The sequence below is a fragment of the Saccopteryx bilineata genome, chromosome 3, assembly GCF_036850765.1.
Source record: "Saccopteryx bilineata isolate mSacBil1 chromosome 3, mSacBil1_pri_phased_curated, whole genome shotgun sequence".
Taxonomy (NCBI): domain Eukaryota; kingdom Metazoa; phylum Chordata; class Mammalia; order Chiroptera; family Emballonuridae; genus Saccopteryx; species Saccopteryx bilineata.
Genome location: NC_089492.1, coordinates 239,087,819 through 239,096,845, shown reverse-complemented (window position 1 = coordinate 239,096,845; position 9,027 = coordinate 239,087,819). Strand labels below are relative to the sequence as shown.

At 37.8% G+C, this 9,027-nt stretch overlaps 1 non-coding gene across 1 annotated transcript; it reads right to left on the bottom strand.

Annotated features, from left to right (window-relative positions):
• Positions 1–292: 292 nt before the first annotated feature.
• On the bottom strand, positions 293–428 carry LOC136332382 (small nucleolar RNA SNORA2/SNORA34 family). The gene has a single exon (XR_010730651.1). It is a non-coding gene; the product is annotated as a small nucleolar RNA SNORA2/SNORA34 family (small nucleolar RNA).
• Between the last annotated feature and the right edge of the window lie 8,599 nt (positions 429–9,027).

Below are 9,027 nucleotides of genomic sequence, written 5' to 3'. Positions count from 1 at the left end.
TTCCCCATTGCATGGGCTTTGCTTTCTTGTCAAAAAATCGGTTGACCATAAACACAAGGTTTTATTGCTGGACTCTCAGTTCTGTCCCACTGATATGTCCATCCTATGCCAGTACCGCACTATCTTGATTACTATAGATTTGTAGTAAATTTTGAAATGGGGAAGTGTGAGCCATTCAACTTTGTTCTTTTTCAAGATCTTTTTGAGAATTCTGAGTCCCTTGTATTTTCATGTGAATTTTAGAATCAGCTTGTCAGTTTCTGCAAAAATTTTCTTTATTTTAAACGTTTTGGGGTATTTCTTTCTAATGAATTGACAATTACAGTTGCTAAGTTCTGAAATAGCCAGCGGCCCACAGAAGACATGTCTTCAGGCTTCTGCTGGAAACCGACAGCCTCAGCATACTGCTGGCCTCGATTCAGAGCCAGACTTCATTTTTAAAATGTAAAGTGTTATTGAATTTTTATATAGTATAAAATTGGCATCAAACACCAAAGATACGTGTTTGGAAAGGAGTAAGACATGTAAAATACAGGTCTTATAACAAGAGTCATGGTCTACAAGAACATATCAAATTATAGTATATTACATTATACTATAGCATCAGCTAGAACAAGTGCTTCAAAAGGAAGACTTTATATATTCACTTAATACTACTGATTTGCACCTGACTGGTGGTGGTGCAGTGGATAAAGTGTGGACCCAGAACACTGGTTCAAGACCCGGAGGCCTCCAGCTAGAGCATGGACTCGTCAGCTTGAGCAGGTGGCTGGCTTGCAAAGCCCTAAGGTCGCTGGCTTGAGCAGGGAACGCTGGCTAGGCTTGACCCTGAGGTCAATCCCAGGTCAAGGCATGTAGGAGAAGTAATCAATGCAAAACTAAAGTGATAGCAACTATGAATTGATGCTTCCCTCTCTGCCTCCCTTTCTCTCTCTGTCACTCAAAAAAAAATACTGCTAGTTTGGAAAAAATTATGAATACTTATTTAGTGAAAAACAGTTATTTCTCTGTCAAGCTTCAGTCTTACACAGTGGAGACCATCTCCATTCATGAATTGGTCAACTATAGAGTCAGACTGGCTCTGTTCAAATAATGATTTGCTACTTACTAGCTACATAGCCTTCAATAAGTTCCTTAACCTCGTCTATAAAATACAGATAATTGCAGCTATTACATTGGACTGTTATGGAGATTATTTGAGAAAATGTGCAAAAACACTTAGAAAAATGCCTGGTACATTGTGGGTACTTATTAAGCCTCATCTCTGTCAACAGACTGACAGCTGTCAGAGGGGTAGGGGTTGGGAAGCTGCATGAAAAAGATGAAGGGGTTACACGAGAGAAAGTGGTGGGGGAGGTAGAAGAGGGTTTGGGGTGTAAGTGGTGATGGAAGACTTGACTTGGGGTGGTGAACACACAGTACAATATACAGATGATGTGTTATAGGATTGAATACTGAAATCCATATAATTGTATAAACTAATGTCACCTCAGTAAGTTCAATTAAAAATATTTAAAAATTAGTCATGGTTGGAGTATTTATACCACAGGAATTGACATATGCAACAAATCAGGTCTTTTTTGTTAAACCAGTAGCAACTATTGCTTGTAACTCCTGACATTGACTGTGCTTGGTTTTATTGTATTATTTTTATCATTACTGGACTTTATTTTTAAACATAAATGAGATTGTTCTGTAAAAGAAAACAAAAAAGATTTTATTTCTGTCTTAAGATTTGAAAGGAAAACAAGAATTAGAAAAGAAGAAAAAATCCCCTAGAATCTCTTAATTCCATTCCAATATTGACTGTTTGTAAGGCTCTATAAAATGCATTGAAATAAAAACTGACACTTCTATTAGGGAACATAAAAATTTACTTAAGGTTGGGAAAACACACAAAGTGTCACGTTTGGGAGGGGAAGAGAAGACTTATAATAGAAATTCTACAAAATAAAATTATATTTGGTTTCAAAAGACAGATCCCATCTGGTTAAAGGATCAGGGTAATCTTCATGGAGGTGGTGACTTTTGAGATGAGTCCTACAAGTCTGGTATGATTGATATACGAGCAAGGAAGAGGCACTATTTGGGCTACGAAGAAAATGGCACAGGGACCGAGAGGTAGGGTCCATGCACATCTTTTATAAGTGAGAGTAGGACTGTGGTGGAAGGTTACTCCACAGGGTACATTTGAAGTGCATGCGGCTGGTTTTGGTAGTTCTACTGACTAGGGAGCATTGCTGGCTTTAGAAAGGGGATGATGATAAACATCCTGCAATAATGTGGATAGAAGAATGAGTGATAAGGATAACATGTATGCCATTTATTACTGAGGGCTTGATGTCAGGCTGGAATTTATACTTACATAGGTAGATAGATGCCTAGGAAAGAGACACAGGAGGAATGATGCTATGAAGGAAGAAACAAAAGTTATCGAAATCAGAAGAACTGGGATTTAGTTTTAATATTTTAAAATGTGAAGATTTAAAATTGGAATATGAGTTCTCAAGCCCTAGCCTTAGAGTCTGATTTACCTATATATAATTCTATAGTCTGTGGATGAACTTAGTGAATTTAGATGGAGCTGAGGAGTGGTCATTTCATGGAGAGGTTTCTTAACCTGATGAACCCATGAATAGAATTCAGAGGTCCATGAACTTGAATGCAAAAAATTCACATTTTTGTTTCACCAACATCTAGCTGAAACATAATATTTCCTTCCACAAATAATGTAGGCAACAAACTATAGTACTATTAGCAGTACCCAGGATTTTGTCATTAATAGGAATCATAAATACTTTCATATCATTATTAATACAGTTATTTTAAAATATTTACGTTGCTTTGAAATTATGGAACTTGCTATCAGCACTTATTAATGTACTTATAAAGAAGAAATATATTGATTATATATTACACATTTAAAAGTATTTTAAAAATACCTCTTCCCTTTATAACCATATGCATTTCACTTACACTTAAAAATATTTTATTGAGAATGGGTCCACAGACTTTACCAAACCACCAAAAGATTTAAAGTGAGGAAGTTGGAGACATAGAATGATGGAAGGTTGTGAGAATAATAGGTAAGACAGAAGTTCAGGCTGAAATGAGGAGTTGCAGCGTTCTGAGTGCCGACAGTCGACAGTGTGAGTGTCAGTAAGAGAGGGTGTCAAACGATAGAGCCAGCACATGGAAGTGAGCATGCAAAGCTACCCCTCTGAAGCAGAGGGGTTTAAATGAAGGAGTCTCTTTGCTGGTTGGGTTTAGGAGGGAATTAGTATTGTCAGGAAAAGGAAAAGTTTGAGTCAAGGTGTAGAGATAGAGGATTAGTGGTTGTAATGATGATACCAATGACAATAACTGCTATTTACTGGGCACTTACTAAGTATTGAATAAATACTTATTATTTAGATTAATCTCCACAGAACTCTTGGGAAAATCAGGATTTTTACGGTCTCCGTTTTACAGATAAAGAAGCTGAGGGTCAGCTACGGTAAGGTAACTTACGGAGTTAGCACCATTGATAGATAATGTGCAGATCTGGATCCAAACCTACCCTGACTCCATAGCCTGCTCTACTTCTCCCCGCATCATAACTGAGTTGGAGGTTCGAAAGACGCTAGCAAAGAATGGCACCTGGAGTGGAGGATGGCTGAGTTACATGGGGATGAAAGCAGGGGAGTCTTTGACTTAGTGTGGGCAAAATTTTTGGAAAACCCGGCTTAAAGACACAGCCGTTTGGTTAGTAGACTGGAGAGGCTGAAGAAGAGATGAGTTGGTACAGGTTTACTTCTGTTTTACTGGCATTCAGATTCAGGTTCCTACTGTTTCAGAAACTTCTTGATATGTGAAAAGTGAGATGCTCCCTTTGTCTCTTCCCTTCGCATAGTACATCCTGCCCATGCGGAGGGGAAGAGTCTGATCTTAGTAGCCTTATGAGGCGACATTTTGAGGCTTTTTTTCTTTGCTTGGCCTTCAGACCCCAATTTTCCAGAGACCGCAATTGAGAAAGACCTTTTGTTGCTGTCCGATAGGGGGGAAACTCCCAGTGCTATACAACAGACCGTGGACTTTGCAAAATATAGCAAGTTCATGTCTGCTAATATGTGAAGTTATTCGGCCTCTCCAGTGCAAGTAGTGATTTGTTGTTTTCATGCTAATACAAATTCTTGTATTAATAGGAGCATGGCCCTGGGTTTCTTCATCCGCCTGGGAAAAAAATTACTTGTTTGATGGTAAACAAAGAACAGAAGAATTGCTTCACTGTCCTCATTTTAAAAAAAGATGGTATGAAGCAATAATGGAATAATTTTAATTGTAACCTTTTAACATTTGTGATCAGTAAGATCATTTGTGTTCTGTTTTTAGGAAACGGAGTATTAAAGAGTACATAGTGCATTAGAAATGCAAAACATGACCGCATGTTCTTGGGTTTTTGTCAGTGTTCCATGAAAGAGCGCTTGTCTGGGGATGCTCAGCTCTGAGGGTCTTCTCTGTTCAGTGTGTATGTACAGAGATGTATGAATATTTGATTAATGAGTCATGGTCTCTGGAGAAATTTAATAACTGGATTGCTGTACAAAGCCAGGCCCTTCACTGTTAACACAGCTGCCAATAGTGTCATTGACACTGCAGCCCTTTCTGAATCTAATATATTCCGTGGAGGACATTCCTTGCTTAGAAGGGATCTGTGAGAGACATTATTCAGCTATCTGTTTTGAACTTGACTCAACTTACAGGCTCTGATTTGTCAAGATTTTTCTAATGAAAACAAGCAGTGGTACGGAACTTAAAAATGACCTTTTTAAAAAAGATTACTTTCCCCAGAAATTAGTTGAAAACTCATTGGTAAATTGATTATCCTCTTCAAGATTTTCTATTAGGGACTCAGGAATAATTTTTGTTTTGCTTATTGTACACGAAATATCCCTAAGAAGACATATGAGGTATATTTGTGATTTAGACACATCTGTTTGAATGCACAATCTAAATATAATTTAATCTTCAGGAATTAGTGGAGGTTAATTTATCCCTTTGTCTATTTTTGTTGTTGTTGTTGTTTTTAATATCCATGGAGAAATCAATTCTAACTTTCAAAGTTAGGTAGGTATAGTATTTTAGTAATGTTACCTCGTTTAACTGCTTGAGTAACAGGGAGAAATGTCATGAAAAGATAAATTTAGTGCAGGAGTTTTTGCTGGAAGCTGTAACTGCAGGTTAGAATTACCCATGCTATGCAGAATTTCCTGCAACACTTCTCCTTAGGGCCACAATGCATTACGGCAGACATATAATGAAGCTGCTATAAAATCTCTGGTAATTAAGGGGGATTTGACAGTAATTGCAACAGTGAATCAACTTAATTATTACCTGTTTCAAAGAGAGCTAACCTGATGTTATAATCTAACCTTTTCTTCTTTTAAAATGGGAGATTAAACAAGTATATGTAGCATTTAAGAATTAAATCTGTTGAGATAGAATTGTATTAATATACTTCTAATACACATTTTATGCACATGTACACATCAACTCCTCAAGAAGAACTAGAGTAGGCTCACTGTGATCCATTAAAGTTGCTTGATATGCTCTGGAAATTGAACCAAACCCACATTTCTGATTCAATTCAGATTCTCCTCATGACACACATAGACCTTGACTATGGATTACCTGATCTCCACGGCGTAAAGAAGGCTCCTTTCTTAATAGAAGCATGTAAAGAAAAGAAATACCAATATTATTATAATTGTTTAAGCCCTGGCCGGTTGGCTCAGCGGTAGAGCGTCAGCCTGGCGTGCAGAAGTCCCGGGTTCGATTCCCGGCCAGGGCACACAGGAGAAGCGCCCATCTGCTCCTCCACCCCTCCCCCTCTCCTTCCTCTCTGTCTCTCTCTTCCCCTCCCGCAGCCAAGGCTCCATTGGAGCAAAGATGGCCCGGGCGCTGGGGATGGCACCTCGGCCTCTGCCCCAGGCGCTAGAGTGGCTCTGGTCGCAACAGAGCGACGCCCCGGAGGGGCAGAGCATCGCCCCTGGTGGACAGAGCGTCCCCCTGGTGGGCGTGCCGGGTGGATCCCGGTCGGGCGCATGCGGGAGTCTGTCTGACTGTCTCTCCCCGTTTCCGGCTTCAGAAAAATACAGAAAAAAAAAAAAAGATTATTATAATTGTTTATATTTAAATAGACTAGGCCTTAGAACCTTAAAAATCTCATCAAAAGCTGTAAACAAGTTGATGTGAAGGTGAAGATTTAGATTCATCTCAGAGTTTATCTGTTAACTTAGTATATCCAACCGTGGGTACAAAGAACAAGATACCCAAGTTTTAGCCCAAGTTCTATCTGTGGCAATGCTTCTCATAAACTTATCTCTTCCCCTGCTATCTCCTCCAATTCCTATTTCTTCTCACAGGTGTGGGAGTGGCCAAGGATGGAAGTCTCAGTGTGGTTTTGCTGTGAGTTCATGTCATATACCATGCGTTACCAGGGACCTAGGTCATTTGATACCAGGTTTCTTTTTTATGGTTTGGCCCCCTCTCTGGCATATTTCCCTAACTCTCTTTTCTTCTTTTAAGTTTTATATTGTGTCTTCATTGACATCAGCTTTACCAATAACCATTTTAACTCTCTGTAATTACAGAAAGGTTGGACTACAATAGTATTGTTTTGGTGTGAATCTTTTTGCATGGTTTTGTGTTTGCCAACTGACTCATTTCACAGGAGATGATTGATAAAGCATAGATTTGGTACAATTTGGGGATGGAACAATCTCAACCAATGTTTGCCACACTAAAGGAATGTTCATATGAAAGTGAGCCAGAATCAATTCTCAATCGGGGAAGAAGGACCCCTGGGCAGATCATTCATTGATTTTCTTAAGATTTATTCTGGTGTGTTGCAAATTCAGTCTGAATTCTCCGAAGGAAGATTGAGAACACACATTATATACCTTGTTTTCTAAGGTTGCTTTATTCCACTAACCAAATTCTCTCTCAATATAGGAAGCAAATACTTTAAGTATGGTCAATAATTGAACAATGATTACGGAAATTAAGCAATGTGCATTCTAATTTTGATTTGGTAGCTGATGGATCTGGGATAAATTGTCTAGAACCTCTGTTTCATTCATCTGCCAGACTGAATTACAACTATCCATAGGAATTCTACATTCAACCCAATTCTTATGTTTGTGAGATAAGTTTCACCAAGCAGAAGCTCACCAAAATAGTGGCTTTTGTAAAGGTAGTTAGTACAGCTTTCAGAAGTACCTATTTTGTGATTGGCGGTTCTATTTCATGTGGGCCATGGTTTCCTTGGTTCATACTCATGCCTTAATTCCCCAGGGATTGGTATCTTATGTAGGATTTTTCTTTCTTATTTTTGTTTTTCAAATGGTGTATTCTTTGTTAGTGATGAACAGAGGAAATTAAAGGCCAAAAAGGCCAAACCAAGTGATTTCTTGTTACATTGATAAACAATGTAACAAGGCCATGGAAAGAAGTTGGAGCTGCTGGCCAGAGTAATAATCTACACACCTTGTCTCTGCACTGGAAATAGGTGAACAAAACAGGCAAGGTTCCTACTCTCATGGACTCACGATTAACTGTAACTTCTCTTTGCTGAGTGTTACTATTCTAGGCACTCTGTATGCATTATCTTACTTTTGTGCCATAAACAGAAATCTGTGCTTTATAGGGAAGAAAATTGAGATTTAGGGAGATTAATCAAATTGCCCAAGGCTACCCAGCTGATATTCTACTGCAGATCTACTTGATTCACTAAATGGTTGAAGCCACTTAATTTTGGAATTGTCTGTGGATTTAATGAACCATATTGTTCCTTTCCTAGATATTATAAGTGAACACTAACTTTGCTTTATTTACCACGCCAAATATTTATCATATTTTACTATAAGAATGCAATGAGCTAGAGAGCCCTAACTTTTTATTTTTGCTTGTTTGTTTTTTAATTAGACTTTTATGACACACTAATATCCTGTGTCTTATTAAACCCAGAAGTTAGCAAGATTTCATGAAGATCTCTTGAAATATAACAGAATTTTCTGTGTCAGCATTTATAATGTCAGGCATAACGTAGGAACCAGTGAGTTCTGAAGCTATTACCTTCCCATACTAAGCTGTTATCCTCTCTCAGTTCCTCTCAGATCTTCGCCACAAGCTAAATATGTACTAACTTCTTTATGAACTTTATGAAGAATGGGTATCCATTTAGAGACCTGCATGGTAAAGACAAATTGTCATACTTCTTTGTTCTTACAAAATGATGGAGTAAAAAAAATTAGGATTATACTTTCTGAGAGAAAGTTAATTACATAATCACCTCAATTATTCAGGGGTAGAATATTAGATTAAGGATATATTCATTCCTGCCTTCGGCAATAGAGAAGGACTTTTAGTTGACACTAATGTGATCACAATAAGAGATTTAGAGTGAACTGGCATCACTTGAAAAATGACATATTGACATATATCTTTAAAAGCTGCCAAAGTTTTAAGAGACCTTAAAAATTATATAGTTCCTTATTTTCTTCATACAGATGAGGAAACTGAAGCTCCAAAAGATAGAATTACTTGCCCAAGCTACATAGCTACATGTGACAGAGCTATGTTTACATTCTAGTTTATTCTTTTGAGATAAAAATTAAAAGGGTTATGTTTGACAAATTTAATGTAAATGTTAGAACATCTATTGATATCTTTTAAAATCTATTCAGATTTAAGTATATTGGGTCATTCAGTTGACTTTTAAGAGCAGAATCCTGGAAAGGGATGGAGTTCCTGTTATAGAAACTGCCTTTCCTTTGGTATCTAATTTGAACATTGTTGTAGACGTGGAATAATTAGTGAAACTAAAGAGAGAAAATATAAAAATAATTGCAGAGGTAATAAGTCTGAGCTCCCTTTTAAAAACAATTCTACCTCTCCCCCACCCCCGCCCCAATTCATATCTTGACTACATATTTGTGTTGTTATTGGGGCACTTCTCCGAGAGGCATGGGAAAATTGCTTTTGCTT